The sequence below is a fragment of the Triticum urartu genome, chromosome 5 (genome assembly GCF_003073215.2).
Source record: "Triticum urartu cultivar G1812 chromosome 5, Tu2.1, whole genome shotgun sequence".
Taxonomy (NCBI): Eukaryota; Viridiplantae; Streptophyta; class Magnoliopsida; order Poales; family Poaceae; genus Triticum; species Triticum urartu.
Genome location: NC_053026.1, coordinates 460,452,158 through 460,471,498, shown reverse-complemented (window position 1 = coordinate 460,471,498; position 19,341 = coordinate 460,452,158).

Genomic DNA, 19,341 nt, shown 5'->3' with positions numbered 1-19,341 from the left:
GGTTCACTAGCACTACCCCATTGTGGAAGTTTGCAAGCAGTGGTAAAATCCTCTAAGTCCATAGTATAAGAATTTTCATAAAGATCAAATAGGACAGTTTGAGAATTGCATGAAGATGAAAATTCAAACCTCCTCACAAAGGAAGTAGTGAGATAGTGGTACTGGCGGCACTTTTCTGCCTCGAAGCTCACAAGATCAGCGTTACGCAAGTATGCGTTAAATTCTTCCTTAATTCCAGCTTGATCCATGAAGTCCTCTGAAGGCCATTCACAAGGCCGCACTGGAGCGTCCCTTGGTGGCTCATCATCAGCATCACGCATTGCAAGCCCGGTTCCTTGTTTCCTTGAAGAACCACCTAGGTACATTTTCCTAAGCATATTTTTTCGTCTAAAAAATTTCTGAAATTTTTAGTAACTTCAAATAAAAGCAAACCAAACTCAACAAAATTGATAGCAACTACTCCTACAAGTGCCCAGAGCATATATCATGTATTAGAACTACTTGGAACCATATAAATTTGACATGCAAGCTCAAGAACATGGTTACCTAGACAGCACAAATTTGCAATGAATAAATCACGAGGACAAAAACTAATTGGACCAATGGAGGAGTCACATACCAAGGAACAATCCCCCAAAGCAGTTTTGTGAGAGGTGCTTTGAGCAAGGAGATCGAAAATCGCAGCAAAATGAGCTAGAACTCGTGCTTGAGCTGGATGGTGATATTTTTTGGAGAAAGAAGAAGTGTGTGGGTGCAGGAATAAGTGGAGGGGAGCCACCATGGGCCCACGAGGCAGGGGGGCGCCCAGGGGGTGGGCGCCCCCTGGACCATCGTGGCCAGGTGCTTGCTCCCTTTGTCGTGTTCTCAGTGCCAGATATTCTCAAATATTCCAGAAAAAATCATATTAAATTGGCAGGGCATTTGGAGAACTTTTATTTTCGAGGTTTTTTATATTGCACGGATAAATCAGAAAACAGACAAAAAACTATTTTTACTTTATTTCAACTAAATAACAAAGAGTAAAAGGCGGGTACAGATGGTTGTGCCTTCTAACTTCATCCATCTCATGCTCATCAAAAGGAATCCACTAACAAGGTTGATCAAGTCTTGTTAACAAACTCATTTCGAGTAACATGAAACCGGAGAAATTTCGAATGACACTAGGTTACCTCAACGGGGATATGCACATCCCCAACAATAAGAATATCATATTTCTTCTTGACAGTAGGAAGAGGAAATTCAAAGCCTCCAAAAATAATCGATGGAATTTTTCCAATAGAATTGATACTGTGGACTTGAGGTTGTTTCCTCGGAAAGTGTACCATATGCTCATTACCATTAACATGAAAAGTGACATTGCCTTTGTTGCAATCAATAACAGCCCCTGCAGTATTCAAAAAAGGTCTTCCAAGAATAATAGACATACTATCATCCTCGGGAATGTCAAGAATAACAAAGTCCGTTAAAATAGTATCGTTTGCAACTACAACAGGCACATGCTCACAAATACCGACAGGTATAGCAGTTGATTTATCAGCCATTTGCAAGGATATTTCAGTAGGTGTTAACTTATTCAAATCAAGTCTACCATATAAAGAGAGAGGCATAACACTAACACCTTCTCCAAGATCACATAAAGAAGTTTTAACATAGTTTCTTTTAATGGAGCATGGTATAGTTGGTACTCCGGGATCTCCAAGTTTCTTTGGTATTCCTCCCTTAAAAGTATAATTAGCAAGCATGGTGGAAATTTCAGCTTCCGGTATCTTTCTTTTATTAGTAACAATATCTTTCATGTACTTAGCATAAGGATTCAGTTTAAGCATATCAGTCAAACGCATACGCAAAAAGATAGGTCTAATCATTTCAGCAAAGCGCTCAAAATCCTCATCATCCTTTTTCTTGGATGGCTTAGGAGGAAAAGGCATGGGTTTCTGAACCCAAGGCTCTCTTTCCTTACCGTGTTTCCTAGCAACAAAGTCTCTCTTATCATAACGTTGATTCTTTGATTATGGGTTATCAAGATCAACAACAGGTTCAGCTTCTACCTCATAATCATTGCTAGGTTGAGCATCAACATGAACATCATCATTAACATTATCACTAGTTTCATGTTCATTACTAGATTGTGTTTCAACATTAGAAATAGAGATATCATTGGGATTCTCAGGTGGTTCAGCAATAGGTTCACTAGAAGCATGCAAAGTCCTACCATTTTTCTTTTTCTTCCTTTTAGAAGGACTAGGTGCATCTATATTATTTCTCTGAGAATCTTGCTCAATTCTCTTAGGGTGGTCTTCAGGATACAAAGGTTCCCGCGTCATTTTACCACCTCTGGTCATAACTCTAACAGCATTATCATTTTTCTTACCATTTAATTCATTGAGCAAATCATTCTGAGCTTTAAGTACTTGTTCTACTTGAGTGGTAACCATAGAAACATGTTTACTAATGAGTTTAAGTTCACCTTTAACTCTAGACATATAATCACCCAAGTGTTCAATCATATAAGCATTTTTTTCAATTGTTTACCAAAGTAAGCATTGAAGTCTTCTTGCCTAACCATAAAGCTATCAAACTCATCAAAACATTGGCTAGCAAACTTAGTAGGAGGGATTTCAGCTTTATCATATCTATAGAGAGAATTTACCTTTACTACCTGTGTTGGGTTATCAAGACCATGTATTTCTTCAATAGGTGATGGATTAAAATAATGCATTTCTTCGACAGGCGGTAAATTAAGACCATGTATTTCTTCAATAGGAGGTAAATTCTTAACATCTTAAGCTTTAATACCCTTTTCTTTTATAGATTTCTTTGCTCTTGCATATCTTCGGGACTGAGAAATAGAACACCTCGTTTCTTCGGAGTTGGCTCAGGAATAGGCTCAGGAGTTGGCTCAGGAGCTGACTCAGGAAGTGTCCAATTATTTTCATTTGTCAACATATTATTCAATAGAATTTCAGCTTCATCCGGTGTTCTTTTCCTGAAAACAGAACCAACACAACTATCCAGGTGGTCTCTGGAAGCATCGGTTAGTCCATTATAAAAGATATCAAGTATTTCATTTTTCTTAAGAGGATGATCAGGCAAAGCATTAAGTAATTGGAGAAGCCTCCCCAAAGCTTGTGGCAGACTCTCTTCTTCAATTTGCACAAACTTATATATATCCCTTAAGGCAGCTTGTTTCTTATGAGCAGGGAAATATTTAGCAGAGAAGTAATAAATCATATCCTGGGGACTACGCACACAACCAGGATCAAGTGAATTAAACCATATCTTAGCATCCCCTTTAATGAGAACGGAAATATTTTAAGAATATAAAAGTAGGGAGTTCTCTCATCATGAGTGAACAGGGTGGCTATATCATTTAATTTAGTAAGATGTGCCACAACAGTTTCAGATTCATAGCCATAAAAGGATCAGATTCAACCAAAGTAATTATATCTGGATCAATAGAGAATTCATAATCCTTATCAGTAACAAAGATAGGTGAAGTAGCATAAGCAGGATCATATTTCATTCTAGCATTCAGAGTTTTTTTGTTTAAGATTAGCTAATAATTTCTTAAGATCACTTCTATCATTGCATGCAAGAAAGTCTCTTTTAGTTTCTTCATCCATAACATAGCCCTCAGACACAACAGGCAATTCATATTTATTAGGAGAGCCTTCATCATCACTTTCATCAACATTATCAGTTTCAATAATTTCATTCTCTCTAGCCCTAGCAAGTTGTTCATCAAGAAGTTCACCAAGTGGCGCAGCAGTATCAAGCATAGAAGTAGTCTCATCATAAGTATCATGCATAGCACAAGTGGCATCATCAATAATATGTGACATATCAGAACTAATAGCAGAAGCAGGTTTAGGTGTCGCAAGCTTACTCAAAACAGAAGGTGAATCAAGTGCAGAGCTAGATGGTAGTTTCTTACCTCCCCTCGTAGTTGAGGGATAAATTTTCACGTCTTTCAAGTTCTTCATAGTGACCAACAGATATAAATCCCAAGTGACTCAAAGAATAGAGCTATGCTCCCCGGCAACAGCGCCAGAAAATAGTCTTGATAATCCATAAGTATAGGGAATCACAACAGTTTTCGAGGGTAGAGTATTCAACCCAAATTTATTGATTCGACACAAGGGGAGCCAAAGAATATTCTCAAGTATTAGCAGCTGAGTTGTCAATTCAACCACACCTGGAAACTTAATATCTGCAGCAAAGTATTTAGTAGCAAAGTAATATGATAGTAGTGGTAACGGTAGCAAAAGTAATATTTTTCGTGTTTTATAGTGATTGTAACAGTAACAACGGAAAAGTAAATAAGTGAAGAACAATATATGGAAAGCTCATAGGCAATGGATCGGTGATAGAGAATTATGCCGGATGCGGTTCATCATGTAACAGTCATAACATAGGGTGACACAGAACTAGCTCCAATTCATCAATGTAATGTAGGCATGTATTCCGAATATAGTCATACGTGCTTATGGAAAAGAACTTGCATGACATCTTTTGTCCTACCCTCCCGTGGCAGTGGGGTCCTAGAGGAAACTAGGGGATATTAAGGCCTCCTTTTAATAGAGCACTGGACCAAAGCATTAACACATGGTGAATACATGAACTCCTCAAACTATGGTCATCACCGGGAGTGGTCCCGATTATTGTCACTTCGGGGTTGCCGCATCATAACACATACTATAGACTTGCAAGATAGGATCAAGAACACTCATATATTGATGAAAACATAATAGGTTCAGATCTGAAATCATGGCACTCAGGCCCTAATGACAAGCATTAAGCATAGCAAAGTCATAGAAACATCAATCTTAGAACATAGTGGATACTAGGGATCAAACCCTAACAAAACTAACTCAATTACATGATAAATCTCATCCAACCCATCACCGTCCAGCAAGCCTACGATGGAATTACTCACGCACGGCGGTGAAATCATGAAATTGGTGATGGAGGATGGTTGATGATGACGACGGCGACAGATTCCCCTCTCCGAAGCCCCGAACGGACTCTAGATCAGCCCTCCCGAGAGAGTTTAGGGCTTGGCGGAGGCTCCGTATCATAAAACGCGATGAATCTTTCTCCCTGATTTTTTTCTCCCCGAACACGAATATATGGAGTTGGAGTTGAGGTCGGTGGAGCTCCAGGGGGACCATGAGGCAGGGGGGCACGCCCCCACCCTCGTGGCTAGGGTGTGGGGCCACTGGCCTTGATTCTTTGCCAGTATTTTTTATTATTTCCAAAAATAATCTCCATGGAGTTTCAGGTCATTCTGAGAACTTTTTTTTCTGCACATAAATAACACCATGGCAATTCTGCTGAAAACAACGTCAGTCCGGGTTAGTTCCGTTCAAATCATGCAAGTTAGAGTCCAAAACAAGGGCAAAAGTGTTTGGAAAAGTAGATACAACGGAGAAGTATCAACTCCCCCAAGCTTAAACCTTTGCTTGTCCTCAAGCAATTCAGTTGATAAACTGAAAGTGATAAAGAAAAACTTTTACAAACTCTGTTTGCTCTTGTTGTTGTAAATATGTAAAGCCAGCATTCAAGTTTTCAGCAAAGATTGTGAACTAACCATATTCACAATAACTATTATGTCTCATGTTTACTCATATCAATGGCATAATCAACTAGTGAGCAATAATAATAAATCTCGGATGACAACACTTTCTCAAAACAATCATAATATGATATAACAAGATGGTATCTTGCTAGCCCTTTCTGAGACCGCAAAACATAAATGCAGAGCACCTTTAAAGATCAAGGACTGACTAGACATTGTAATTCATGGTAAAAGAGATCCAGTCAAGTCATACTCAATGTAAACTAACAGTAATGAATGCAAATGACAGCGGTGCTCTCCCACTGGTGCTTTTTAATAACAGGATGATGACTCAACATAAAAGTAAATAGATAGGCCCTTCACAGAGGGAAGCAGGGATTTGTAGAGGTGCCAGAGCTTGGTTTTAAAGCAGAGATAAATAATATTTTGAGCGGCATACTTTCATTGTCAACATAACAACCAAGAGATGACGATATCTTCCATGCTACACACATTATAGGCAGTTCCCAAACAGAATGGTAAAGTTTATACTCCCCCTCTACCAACAAGCATCAATCCATGGCTTGATCGAAACAAAGAGTGCCTCCAACTAACAACTGTCCCGGGGGAGTTTTGTTAGCAATGCTTTTGATTTGATTTGCATAAAGCATGGGACTGGGCATCCCGGTGACCAGCCATTTTCTCGTGAGTGAGGAGCGGAGTCCACTCCTCTTGAGAATAACCCGCCTAACATGGAAGATACGGACAACCCTAGTTGATACATGAGCTATTCAGCATACAAAACAGAATGTTTATTTGAAGGTTTAGAGTTTGGCACATACAAATTTACTTGGAACGGCAGGTAGATACCGTATATAGGTAGGTATGGTGGACTCATATGGAATAGCTTTGGGGTTTATGGAACTGGATGCACAAGTGATGACCCACAAGTATAGGGGATCTATCATAGTCCTTTCAATAAGTAAGAGTGTCGAACCCAACGAGGAGCAGAAGGAAATGATAGCGGTTTTCAGCAAGGTATTCTCTGCAAGTACTGAAATAAGTGGTAACAGATAGTTTTGTGATAAGATAAATTGTAACGAGAAACAAGTAACAAAAGTAAATAAAGTGCAGCAAGGTAGCCCAATCCTTTTTGTAGCAAAGGACAAGCCGGAACAAACTCTTATAATAGGAAAAGCGCTCCCGAGGACACATGGGAATATCGTCAAGCTAGTTTTCATCACGTTCATATGATTCGCGTTCGATACTTTGATAATTTGATATGTGGGTGGGCCGGTGCTTGGGTGTTGTTCTTACTTGAAGAAGCATCCTACTTATGATTAACCTCTATTGCAAGCATCCGCAACTACAACAAAAGTATTAAGGTAAACCTAATCATAGCATGAAACATATGGATCCAAATCAGCCCCTTACGAAGCAACACATAAACTAGGGTTTAAGCTTCTGTCACTCTAGCAACCCATCATCTACTTATTACTTCCCAATGCCTTCCTCTAGGCCCAAATAATGGTGAAGTGTTATGTAGACGACGTTCACATAACACCACTAGAGGCTAGACAACATACATCTTATCAAAATATCAAACGAATACCAAATTCACATGACTACTAATAGCAAGACTTCTCCCTTGTCCTCAGGAACAAACATAATTACTCACAAAGCATATTCATGTTCATAATCAGAGGGGTAATAATATGCATATAGGATCTGAACATATGATCATACGTGCTTATGGAAAAGAACTTGCATGGCATCTTTTGTCCCCTCCCGTGGCAGCAGGGTCCTAGCGGAAACTAAGGGTTATTAAAGCCTCCTTTTAATAGAGTACCGGACCAAAGAATTAACACATGGTGAATACATGAAGTCCTCAAATTATGGTCATTGAGGGAGTCCTGGATTAGGGGGTATCCGTACATCCGAATTATATCCTTTGGCCGGACTGTTGGACCATGAAGATACAAGATTGAAGACTTCGTCCCTTGTCCGGATGGGACTCTACTTGGCGTGGAAGGCAAGCTAGGCAATACGGATATGTATATCTCCTCCTTTGTAACCGACCTTGTGTAACCCTAGCCCCCTCCGGTGTCTATATAAACCGGAGGGTTTTAGTCCGTAGGAGAACATACAATCATACCATAGGCTAGCTTCTAGGGTTTAGCCTCTCCGATCTCGTGGTAGATCAACTCTTGTAATACCCATATTATCAAGAATAATCAAGCAGGACGTAGGGTTTTACCTCCATCAAGAGGGCCCGAACCTGGGTAAAACATTGTGTCCCCTGCCTCATGTTACCATCCTCCTTAGACGCATAGTTCGGGACCCCCTAACCGAGATTCTCCGGTTTTGACACCGACATTGGTGCTTTCATTGAGAGTTCCTCTGTGCCGTCAGCGTAAGGAAGGATGCCTCATCTCATTGTTAAAAACAACATTACCGCCGGGGGAGCCCTGGCTGTCGGCCAAACTCTCCGGCTAGGCAGTTTCATCATGACCGCCTGTTCGGCTGCTGCACCGACGATGACTTCTCGGGTCATCGAAAACAACCTCCACATCGGCTCGGAATTCGCTGAGCAGATGGATCCAATGGAGATCTCTTCCCTAAACGAGTTCTTGGATCGCATCGCCGCCTTGGGAGTCGCTACGGACTATGATCGGATTGGGCTTAAACCCGATCAAAGGGATATTAACTCTCCACCGGTCACCCATCATGTTGCGGTGGTGAAGGAATAATGCGGCGATTCTTCCTCTATCTTGAGGACTAACTATGTCCGGATTCCTGAGCTCTCCGAGCCGGATACCCGTTTACGGGAGGACATCACCCAAGCCCTAAACCTAGAGTCAGGCAGCGGGCCAGACTCATCGGGCAACATCCCGGAATCCGAACTTCCAAGATCGGAAACTCCTCGGCCCCTGGGTCTCAGATCGGGTAGGGGTTCGGACTCAAAACCCCCCCCCCCCCCCACACAAAAACGATCTTTCTCACATTAGGCAAGAGCCCCTGGAAACAGTACATCACTATTGGGCCAGATTCCTCCTTGTGATGAACAAGGTTAAGGATTGCCGCGAGGAAGATGCAGTTTCACTTTTCTGCAATAACTGCACGGACAAGGGAATCCTTGACGCCATAACTCGCCGTGACATATCATGCTTCGCCGACTTGGCGTCCATAGTACGAAAGTACTGTGCAATGGAAAGTGCCTGGAAAACCGAAATGAAATTTTGGGATAATCCGGCTCCGAATATACACCCAGTCCGAAGTAAAAGGGTGCACTATCATAAGACACCCGAGTTAATTACAAAGAAGCAAAAACCCTCTACATGGTGTGGAACCGTATTGGAGGGATGGCTCAACGGACCCTGCAAAATTCATAGTATAGCGGATACCATACCAACACACAGCCTTAGAGCATGTTGGATACTCCGACAGGTGGCCAAAAGCGGCGAGGATCTTCTCATCCCAGATGCCACAGAGCACCATCCCAGGGATAACAATACGGTATTAACATTCTTTGAGATCTTCGCATCAAATAATAGGCGCAAGCGAACACTCCGCAGCATTGCCGAAATCTGCCACGTAGCAGCAATAAATCCATGGAGCGACACGGCTATTACCTTCAATGCCAGTGACGAACCTAAATTCCGAACAGCCCGAGCACCAGCTGCACTGGTCCTCAGTCCAATTGTGGACGGCTTTCGACTCACCAAAGTACTCATGGACGGTGGCAGTGGATTAAACCTCATCTACGAAGAAACTCCTCAAAAAATGGAAATAGACTGGAACCGCATTGAGCAAAGCAGCACAACCTTCAGAGGAATCATCCCCAGTCGGGAAGCACATTGTGCTAGGAAAATCACACTAGATGTGGTATTCGGCACGCTGGAGAACTATCGGTCCGAAGAAATTACATTCCAAGTGGCCCCGTTCAGTAGTGGATACCACGCCCTTTTGGGACGGGAGGCGTTCACGATCTTCCAAGACATACCCTATTATGGGTACATGAAGCTCAAAATGCCCAGGCCCAACGGAATCATCACTCTCGTTAGTGATCCGGACACAGCACTCCACGCCGAAAACAAAACATCCGCATTGGCCCTCGAGGCATTATCCGAAGCCCTTTCGGCCGAGGAATTAACTGCGCTACGCTCCACAGTGGATAGGAACAACTAACAGCGGATGAAATAGTCAAATTCCAAGTCCACCCAACAGACCCTACAAAAACAGCCTCCATCGGGGCACAGTTAAACCCCGCCGTGGACGCCGCACTACGAGAGTTCCTGCGCGAGAATTGGGACATATTCGCCTGGCACCCCTCAGACATGCCAGGAATCCCACGCAGGCTGGCCGAGCATAGCCTCAATATCCTAAAGGGATTCAAGCCGGTCAAGCAGGCTCTTTGGTGTTTCTCTGAATCTAAGAGACAGGCTATGGGAGAGGAACTAGCCAAGTTATTGGAGGCCGGATTCATTAGAGAAATAAAACACCCGGACTGGCTAGCAAACCTGGTGATGGTACCAAAGAAGGACAAATCCTGGCGCCTATGTGTCGATTTCAAGGACCCCAACAAGGCTTGCCCAAAGGATCCCTTCCCCCTCCCTCGCATTGATCAAATTATCGATGCTACCGCAGGACACGAGTCATTGTGTTTCCTCGACGCATACTCCGGCTACCACCAAATCAAGATGGCGGAGTCCGACCAAGCCGCAACATCATTTATCACACCATACGGCCCATTCTGTTTCAACACAATGCCTTTTGGACTCAAAAACGCCGGTGCAACGTATCAATGCATGATTCAGACATGTCTGGAGAAACAGATCGGCAAAACAGTAGAGGCATACGCAGATGATGTGGTCGTCAAAACCAAACACGCTGACTCTCTAATAGACGACTTGAGGCTCACATTCGACAACCTCCGAACATACGACATCAAGCTCAATCCGGAAAAATGCGTTTTCGGCGTACCAGCTGGAAAGCTCCTGGGCTTCATTGTCTCCAGTAGAGGGATTGAAGCTAATTCGGCCAAAATTCGAGCTTTGTCACAGTTGGCTACCCCAATAGACCTCAAACAAATCCAGAAATTAACTGGATGTGTGGCGGTTCTAAGCCGCTTTATCTCCCGCTTAGGAGAAAAGGCATTACCCCTTTATCGCCTCCTTCGGCGAACCGAACACTTCGAGTGGACGGACGCCACCACAGCCGGATTGGAAGAAATAAAAGCCATACTGGCAACCAACCCAATCCTGGCTACGCCAAACATTGGCGAACCAATGCTGTTATACATTGCGGCAACTCATCAGGTTGTAAGCGCAGTGCTCGTCGTCGAACGAGAAGCGGACGGACATAAATTCCCTCTTCAAAAGCCGGTATATTATGTATCCACTATCCTCACTCCATGAAAATCACAGTACCCACATTATCAAAAGATAGCCTATGCGGTATTCATGGCATCCCGGAAGCTGCGACACTACTTTCAAGAGTGTTCGATTACAGTAGCCTCGGAAGTGCCACTTAATGATATTATAAACAACCGTGACGCCATGGGCCGGATTACCAAATGGGCCATTGAGCTCCTCCCGTTTGACATAACATACAAACCTCGGCGAGCCATTAAATTGCAAGTATTGGCTGACTTTGTCACCGAATGGACGGAAGCCAAACTCCCTAAAGAGTACGGCGCATACTCCAATTGGATCATGCACTTCGACGGCTCCAAAATGCTGGCCGGTCTGGGGGCTGACGTCGTCCTGACATCCCCAACCGGAGATACCGTTCAGTACGTACTGCAGATACTGTATATAGACTCCAACAACGCAGCCGAATACGAAGCCCTGTTGCATGGTCTTCAGATGGTAGTCTCCATGGGCATTCAACGCCTGGAGGTGCGTGGGGATTCGAACCTTGCAATATCCCAAATAAATGGAGACTTCAATGCCAAGGATCCGAAGATGGCGGCCTATCGAAACACCGTCCTAAAGATGTCAGCTCGGTTCGAGGGGCTCGAATTTCACCATGTGGCTCGGGAAAACAATCAGGCGGCGGATATCCTCACCCGCATCGGCGCAAAACGCGACACGGTCCCCCAACATCTTTTTGGAGAGGTTGTTTAAGCCATCAGTGGTATGGGAAGGGGACACCGGTAACAATAGTCCGGACCCGGCCAAAATGCCCGATACCGAACACTCTGACATAATCGGAGGCTCTGCCACCGAAATAACACCTTCAGCCCACGTAATAATGGTCGTCATCGCCCCGTGGACAGAACCATTCCTGACCTACCTAACTAGGCAGGAACTTCCCGAGGACCAAAATGAGGCACGCTGCATAGTGCGGCGATCTAAAGCCTACAGGGTCCATGAGGGAGAGCTATATAAGAAAAGCACTACCGGAGTCCTTCAAAGGTGCATCTCCGAAGAGGAAGGGCGGAAGCTTTTGGCAGAAATTCACGCCGGACTCGGCGGCCACCACGCCGCAGCCCGGGCCCTTGTAAGCAAGGCCTTCCGTACAGGTTTTTATTGGCCGACGGCCCGGGCAGACGCACATGACTTGGTCCAATGCTGCACCGGTTGCCAGTTTTTGCAAAACAAAGCCATATGCCACCACCGCCCTCCAAACAATCCCCATTACCTGGCCTTTCACGGTCTGGGGGCTTGACATGGTTGGACCCCTTAAAGGGGGAACCCATAAGAAAAAAATACTTACTGGTCATGGTGGATAAATTCACCAAATGGATAGAAGCCAAACCTGTTAAAACAGCTGAATCCGGACCGGTGATAGACTTCATATCCGGGGTTGTACACCATTATGGCGTCCCCCACAACATCATCACTAACAACGGCACGAACTTCACGGCCGACGAGGTAAAACTCTGGTGCAGCAACATGGGCTCCCGTCTATCACCCACAAACCAACGGCCAAGTTGAGCGAGCAAATGGTCTTATCATGAGTGGCATTAAACCCAGATTAGTGCGGTCCTTAAAGGAGTCTAACACGCACTGGGTAGAGGAGCTCGATTCCGTACTCTGGGGGCTGCGGACCACGCCGAATCGCACTACCGAATATACACCCTTCTTTATGGTGTACGACGCAGAGGCAATTCTGCCCTGCGACATAATTCATGACTCACCTCGAGTGCGCATGTACAAAGAAAGAGAAGCCGACCTCGATCAGCAGGACAGTCTAGACACCCTGGAGGAGGAGCGCGACGTGGCAAAAGCCCGTTCCACATTTTATCAGCAACAGGCTCGCAGATACCAAAGCAGAGAAGTACGTGCCAAAACTTATAACGTTGGCGAGTTAGTTCTACACCTGCCAGAGAAGGTCCCTTCATTATTGACCAAGTTCTGACCGGTGGTGCGTACCGTCTGTGGGATGCATCGGATAATCGACTTGAGCCGAACCCATGGAACGCAGCCAGGCTTCGAAGATTCTACGCCTAGCGCCGGACTCTATGTTCGTCTCCTTCCTCTGTCCATTTTTTGCATATACATCATCTTTCTTTTTTCTCTTTATTTTATTCTTTCTCTAGGCCTTCAAGGGCCAACTTGTGCCTCGCTTGCACATTATAGATGCGCTAACCGTGCTCATTATACCTGGGGGCTTCTTACACAGAAGCTTAATTATCTATCTGGGCTTCACGCCTCGCACATGTGTTATTCTTCCGCATGTACCTTTTCTTCGCCACTATATGCATCGATATGACTTAAGTTTTGGCCAAGCTGAGTTGCCTGGCTCTTGTATTTATGCCCTACGTTCCCGTTAATTCGGCTAGGGCATAAGGGGAGCACCTCTGCGATTGTTACTGCCGGGTCAGCCGGATGTGTACCTCAGACTGGGTGAAGCCGAAAGCGTTCTTAAGGGAATATTCAGTCGGCGAACAAAAGATGATTTTTATTTATTTTCCATATGTGCCCCCAGATGTTTTTGCCTGCGTTTCCTCTTGCAATACGGACATGCACTTTAGGGCATGCATACCCAGGGAAAGGAACCCTTAACGTAACTATTCTCCCTGGAAGATGTTTCTTACTACCCATGTAATATAACATAACTAGTTGGGCACTTGTCTGTTCAAGCACCAATGACCCCTACACCTGGTCTCCACGCATACCCCAGTTCTTATATAACTGAGCGGGTATTCGGACACACTCCGGACTATCGGGTCCCGAGGTTGAAGCGAAAAGGTCTGCCATGACAAATGATTTACAATCCGGCTAGAAGGCATCATACATGTCACTTTAATTACATAGTCATGTAGACGGACTAAATTCCTCTTCTATACCATCCAACAGGCGGTCCAGCCTACAATCCTGTTGGGAATACTTTGCGGCTAATTCTACTTGCCCATAGACTAAGCTAACGGGGATCTCTTTCCCATCGGGCTGCACAGGTCCGACCTCGGCCATGTGGTTTGGGTCACCCTTGGTATACCGCGTCTTCACCATAGCCCAGGCTTCCCTGGCACCTTGATGGCAGGCCGATATCTTCCATAATCGGAAGTGCCGCCGTGCTCCCTTGAGCTTCTCCGCAAGCTCTCCAATGGCTTCTGGCAGGGAGACTGATGGCCACAAGGCCTGGGCAATACCTTGCATCACCTGCCGAACTTGTTCGTGCAGTTGTGAGATCTCGGATAGAAGATCACCCGCAGTCCCGGGCATCTCCTCCGCGGGACGACCCGTTAGCATACCTGCAGACATAACCCTGTTAGCCGGCTTCTCCGCCGTTCCCTTTTTTAAGGGTTCGTTCAAGCACTTACTGAATATGCCGCGTCGAAGCCGCTTATTCTCCTTCTCGGAGTCCGCAAGCTGGGCTCGAACATCTTTCAGTTCCACGCTCAGCTTGGTATTGGAGTCTTGGAGATTGTTTTTCTCCCTCCTGACCTCAGTCAAAACGCGTTCGCCAGCCTTTAGCTGTCGTACGGCATGCTGGTCCTCCGGATTCTCTCCGGATTCATCTGCAACATCTATTGTTAGATCTGCAGCCATGCCGCACGCTATATGGTACCTATCATTCTTTGAAAGAAATGTTACCAGCTGGGGACTTTTTAGATTCCTTCAATGCGGCAACAGCGGCCCAAAGTTGGGTCTTGCATTCCTCCAGCTCCTGTGACAGTCGAGTATTCTTCTCTGTAAGAACCTGCACAATAAGATGATCCTTAAATTAGTTCTGCTAACTGTTTCAAGTCTCAGGGGCTACTGATACATATAATCGTCAGATTTGCTTACCCGTACATCTTTTACATACTGGTCCGTGGCTCTGGCTAGATCATTTTGAGCAGCACGGAGGTATGCCTCTCCAGAATTGAAGGCATCAAATGCCTCTGGTGAGAAGCAAGCGTCGCGGAGTACGGCCCGGCGACGCCTATGATTCATGGCGCTCTCCACTTCTAAATTTGTAGCGGATAGCCTATCCGCATCCTTTGTAGGGGGAGTATCCGGTGTCCGCCCCATGCCGGCTTCCGCCTCTATGTCCGGTCCTGGAGCCCGACTGGTGGAAGCGTGATCGGCAGCCTCACCGGACATATTCCGGCGAGCGTTTTTTCTGTTAAAGAAACATGGACGTCATTACATTTCAAGAAAGACGACAACCACGGAGCGGGGTTTCTGTCATACCTCTGCGCCGGCGTCTCCGTCCTGACCGCCTTCCTTTTTGGCCTGCCCGGCCTCGGTGCCTCTTGTTGGCGAGTTGCTGCGGATTCGGCATGGCGTCCCAAATGCCTTCCCTGTAAAACACCATATGTATATGGTAGGTGAAGTGTCTAAAAGGGGATCCTAGTTTTTGGAGTTGGAACTTTTGATTTTTCTTACGTGCGACGCAGGAAGCAGTCCGGGATAGTCGGCCGTAATGGCCACCATGGCGTCATCATAGCTTAATTGATAGAACTGCCGGTCTATCAGCTCCACGAATATGTCCGAATCTTCTTCGAGTCCGGGACCGAGGGCCCGGTAAGGGTCCTCTGGTTGTGGAGATGGGCTGCTGACCTCCCTTATGGCTTTTCGCAGTCCCTGCCGCAAAATGGCAAGGTGAGTACCTACGACAAAGAATGCAGAAAGAATGGGAGTAAGGAGATATAACTCACCCAGCTTGGAGGGTTGTACATGGAGAATCCATCTCGTGGCTTGATGCGGATGAACTCCTCTTCCTCTCCCTTGAACAATTCAGACAGAATTTTTGCTAAAGCGGCAGCGTTGTCCGGACCCTTACGCCCGCAACGGGTGGCGTCATCTTCCCCGTTAAAACACCACAAGGGGTGCCCTCGATATTGAAGTGGTTGCACTCCCCGCATTATGCATATTGACATAACCTCAATTACTGTCAATCCTGATTGAGCCAACGCTTTAATCCGGTTCATCAGGTAAAGGACTTCTCCGTTGTCTTCCTCCTAGGTGCTCCATGGGCGCCAACTTCGGCGTTTCTTCAGAGGAGCATTACTGAACTCAGGAAGACCCCACTGAACAGGGTCCGAAAGGGGGACGTCCTCCATATAAAACCATTCCGAAGGCCAGTCTTTGGACGTCTTCTTCGGAGTATCGGACAGGTATCCGGTTTCGGTGATGCGCCATATTTCGGCTCCACCCACTTGATAAAGTGACCCCTTCTGTGTGCGAGGGACGAGGCAAAAGAACCTTTTCCACAGCTCGAAATGAGCCTCGCAGCCCAGGAATAACTCGCAGAGGGCAACATAGCCGGCGATGTGTAAAATGGAAGCAGGGGTGAAATTATGCAGTTGGAGGCGTAAAACTCCAGGAGCCCGCGGAGGAACGGATGAATTGGAAATCCAAGTCCCCTCAATAAATAAGGAACAAGGCATACCCGCTCCCCCATAGAGGGGCTGGAGAAGCTCTCCGCTTGCTCCCCGCCATTGTAGGTGGCGAGCCTGGCTCGGACGAGCACCATATACGCTGGAGGGAGAAATCCCTTAGTCTGCAGTTCGACTAATCGACTGTGTGGGACTGAACACCTCTTCCAATCACCGGGCTTAGGGCTACGGGGGCGGGAGGAGGAGCTGCGGAGGTGGGCCATGCTGGAGTGGATCTTTCCAAAGCGCGCTCCGATGGATTCTCGCTGGGGGAGGATGGTATGGATTGGATCTAATAATCCCCATCCCTTTAATAGACAATTTATTTATCTGGCTAGGGGGCGAATGTAAAAATGCCCTGGCACCTCGCATTCATTCGACGCGTGGAAGATAGCCCTTATTGGGCGCAGAAGCCAAGAGGTCCAACATTTATGGGACCGGACACTGCTTAACAAATGTTGGAAATTTGGAGAAGAACCCGCCTTGCAATGCTGAAGACAACACTGTGCGCCGGACTCATCGTCATTGAAGCCTGGTTCGGGGGCTACTGAGGGAGTCCTGGATTATGGGGTATCTGGACATCCGGATTATATCCTTTGGCCGGACTGTTGGACCATGAAGATACAAGATTGAAGACTTCGTCCCGTGTCCAGATGGGACTCTACTTGGCGTGGAAGGCAAGCTAGGCAATACGGATATGTATATCTCCTCCTTTGTAACCGACCTTGTGTAACCCTAGCCCCCTCCAGTGTCTATATAAACCGGAGGGTTTTAGTCCGTAGGACAACATACAATCATACCATAGGCTAGCTTCTAGGGTTTAGCCTCTCCGATCTCGTGGTAGATCAACTCTTGTAATACCCATATTATCAAGAATAATCAAGCAGGACATAGGGTTTTACCTCCATCAAGAGGGCCCGAACCTGGGTAAAACATCGTGTCCCCTGCCTCCTGTTACCATCCGCCTTAGACGCACAGTTCGGGATCCCCTACCCGAGATCCGCCGGTTTTGACACCGACAGTCATCACCGGGAGCGGTCCCGATTATTGTCACTTCGGGGTTGCCGCATCATAACACATAGTAGGTGACTATAGACTTGCAAGATAGGATCAATAACGCTCATATATTGATGAAAACATAATAGGTTCAGATCTGAAATCATGACACTCGGGCCCTAGTGACAAGCATTAAGCATAGCAAAGTCATAGCAACATCAATATCAGAACATAGTGGATACTAGGGATCAAACCCTAACAAAACTAACTCGATTACATGATAAATCTCATCCAACCCATCACTGTCCAGCAAGCCTACGATGGAATTACTCACGCACGGTGGTGAGCATCATGAAATTGGTGATGGAGGATGGTTGCTGATGACGACGGCGATGGATTCCCCTCTCCGGAGCCCCGAACAGACTCCAGACCAGCCCTCCCGAGAGAGTTTAGGGCTTGGCAGCGGCTCCGTATCGTAGATGAATCTTTCTCCCTGATTTTTTCTCCCCGAACACGAATATATGGAGTTGGAGTTGAGGTCGGTGGAGCTCCAGGGGGCCCACGAGGCAGGGGGCAGGCGCGTCCCCACCCTCGTGGCTAGGGGGTGGGCCCCTTGGCCTTGATTCTTTGCCAGTATTTTTTATTATTTCCAAAAATAATCTCCGTGGAGTTTCAGGTCATTCGGAGAACTTTTGTTTCTGCACATAAATAACACCATGGCAATTCTGCTGAAAACAGCGTCAGTCCGGGTTAGTTCCATTCAAATCATGCAAGTTAGAGTCCAAAACAAGGGCAAAAGTGTTTGGAAAAGTAAATACAACGGAGACGTATCACACCACAACGTCCTGCAGATCACCTTCGTTCAAGCCCAGTCCTTCCATCATTGCTGCCAGATCCGTCTCTGCCGCACCCGAGGATGCGCCATCTTCCTTACTTCGCTTGCCCGAAGAAACCAGGTCCACGAGCGGTAGGGTCCCCATCACTTTGTCCGCTCCTGCCATGGTCAGGGTCCTGGAACCCTGATCGCCGGTGGGGGGAAGAAGGCAGGGTAGATCGGGATCTCTACGACGGGGAGACGAGTCGTCGCCGCCTAGAGGAAGAAAAACCCTAGCGAGAGGAGAAATTGGCGAAAACAGATCGGATGGGCTGGGGGTGGTGGCTAGTAATAACCAAATAGCCGGCGCTCACCCACGTGGTAGTTGGGCCAGCCTACTAAGCACGAGCGTTCTGGCCCGTCACTCGGGTCACTTTGAAATCATGACGATGTTATAGGAGAGCAATTAGTTGACGAGTGCTCCTGCCTGGCTAGCTAGGATTTCTCGTGCCACCGTCATAGTCGCCGCCATCTAAGAAATTTTGGTCCCTCGCCTCCAGCTGTCATCTTGGCGTTGAGAGGTGGGGGGACCACGAATCTTCAAGACCTTTGTGTTCTTCGTCAACGTCTAGTGATCATCATAGTTTTGTGAGAATAAACTTTCTTTTGTTTTTTTGGCAGTGCCATGAGGTTAGAGAGTTGTCTGTCCTTGCAGATTTGATTATTTGGATCTGATGAGTTTATGTTGTTGTGTCAAGCTTTTTTTGTTGGTTTGATTCTTTGTGAAGGTGAAATCTTTCATCGACACTATGGTGCAAATATAGCGATTCGACTGCCTGCACTTCTAGGAAATTATCCCCGGCCCAAGTACGTTTATCGATCAAGTCTTCCCATCTTTTTAGATGGGCGACTCAAGGCACTTTCTACAAACATTATTGGTAATGTCTGTGGATGTGAAAGAGTGACGAATCATTGCTCCAGTCTAATTGCAGCCTCTATACCGAAGTCTTTGAAGCATTTCTTAGTGCAGAGATTGATACCGTGAAGGTGTTTACAAGAGATTTCATTGTAATTCGTAGTGGTAGGAGTTACTTTATGTTTTCTTGTATCTTAGATCCAAATCATTGTACCTGTAATTGTTATTGAGTATTAATAAAGTTA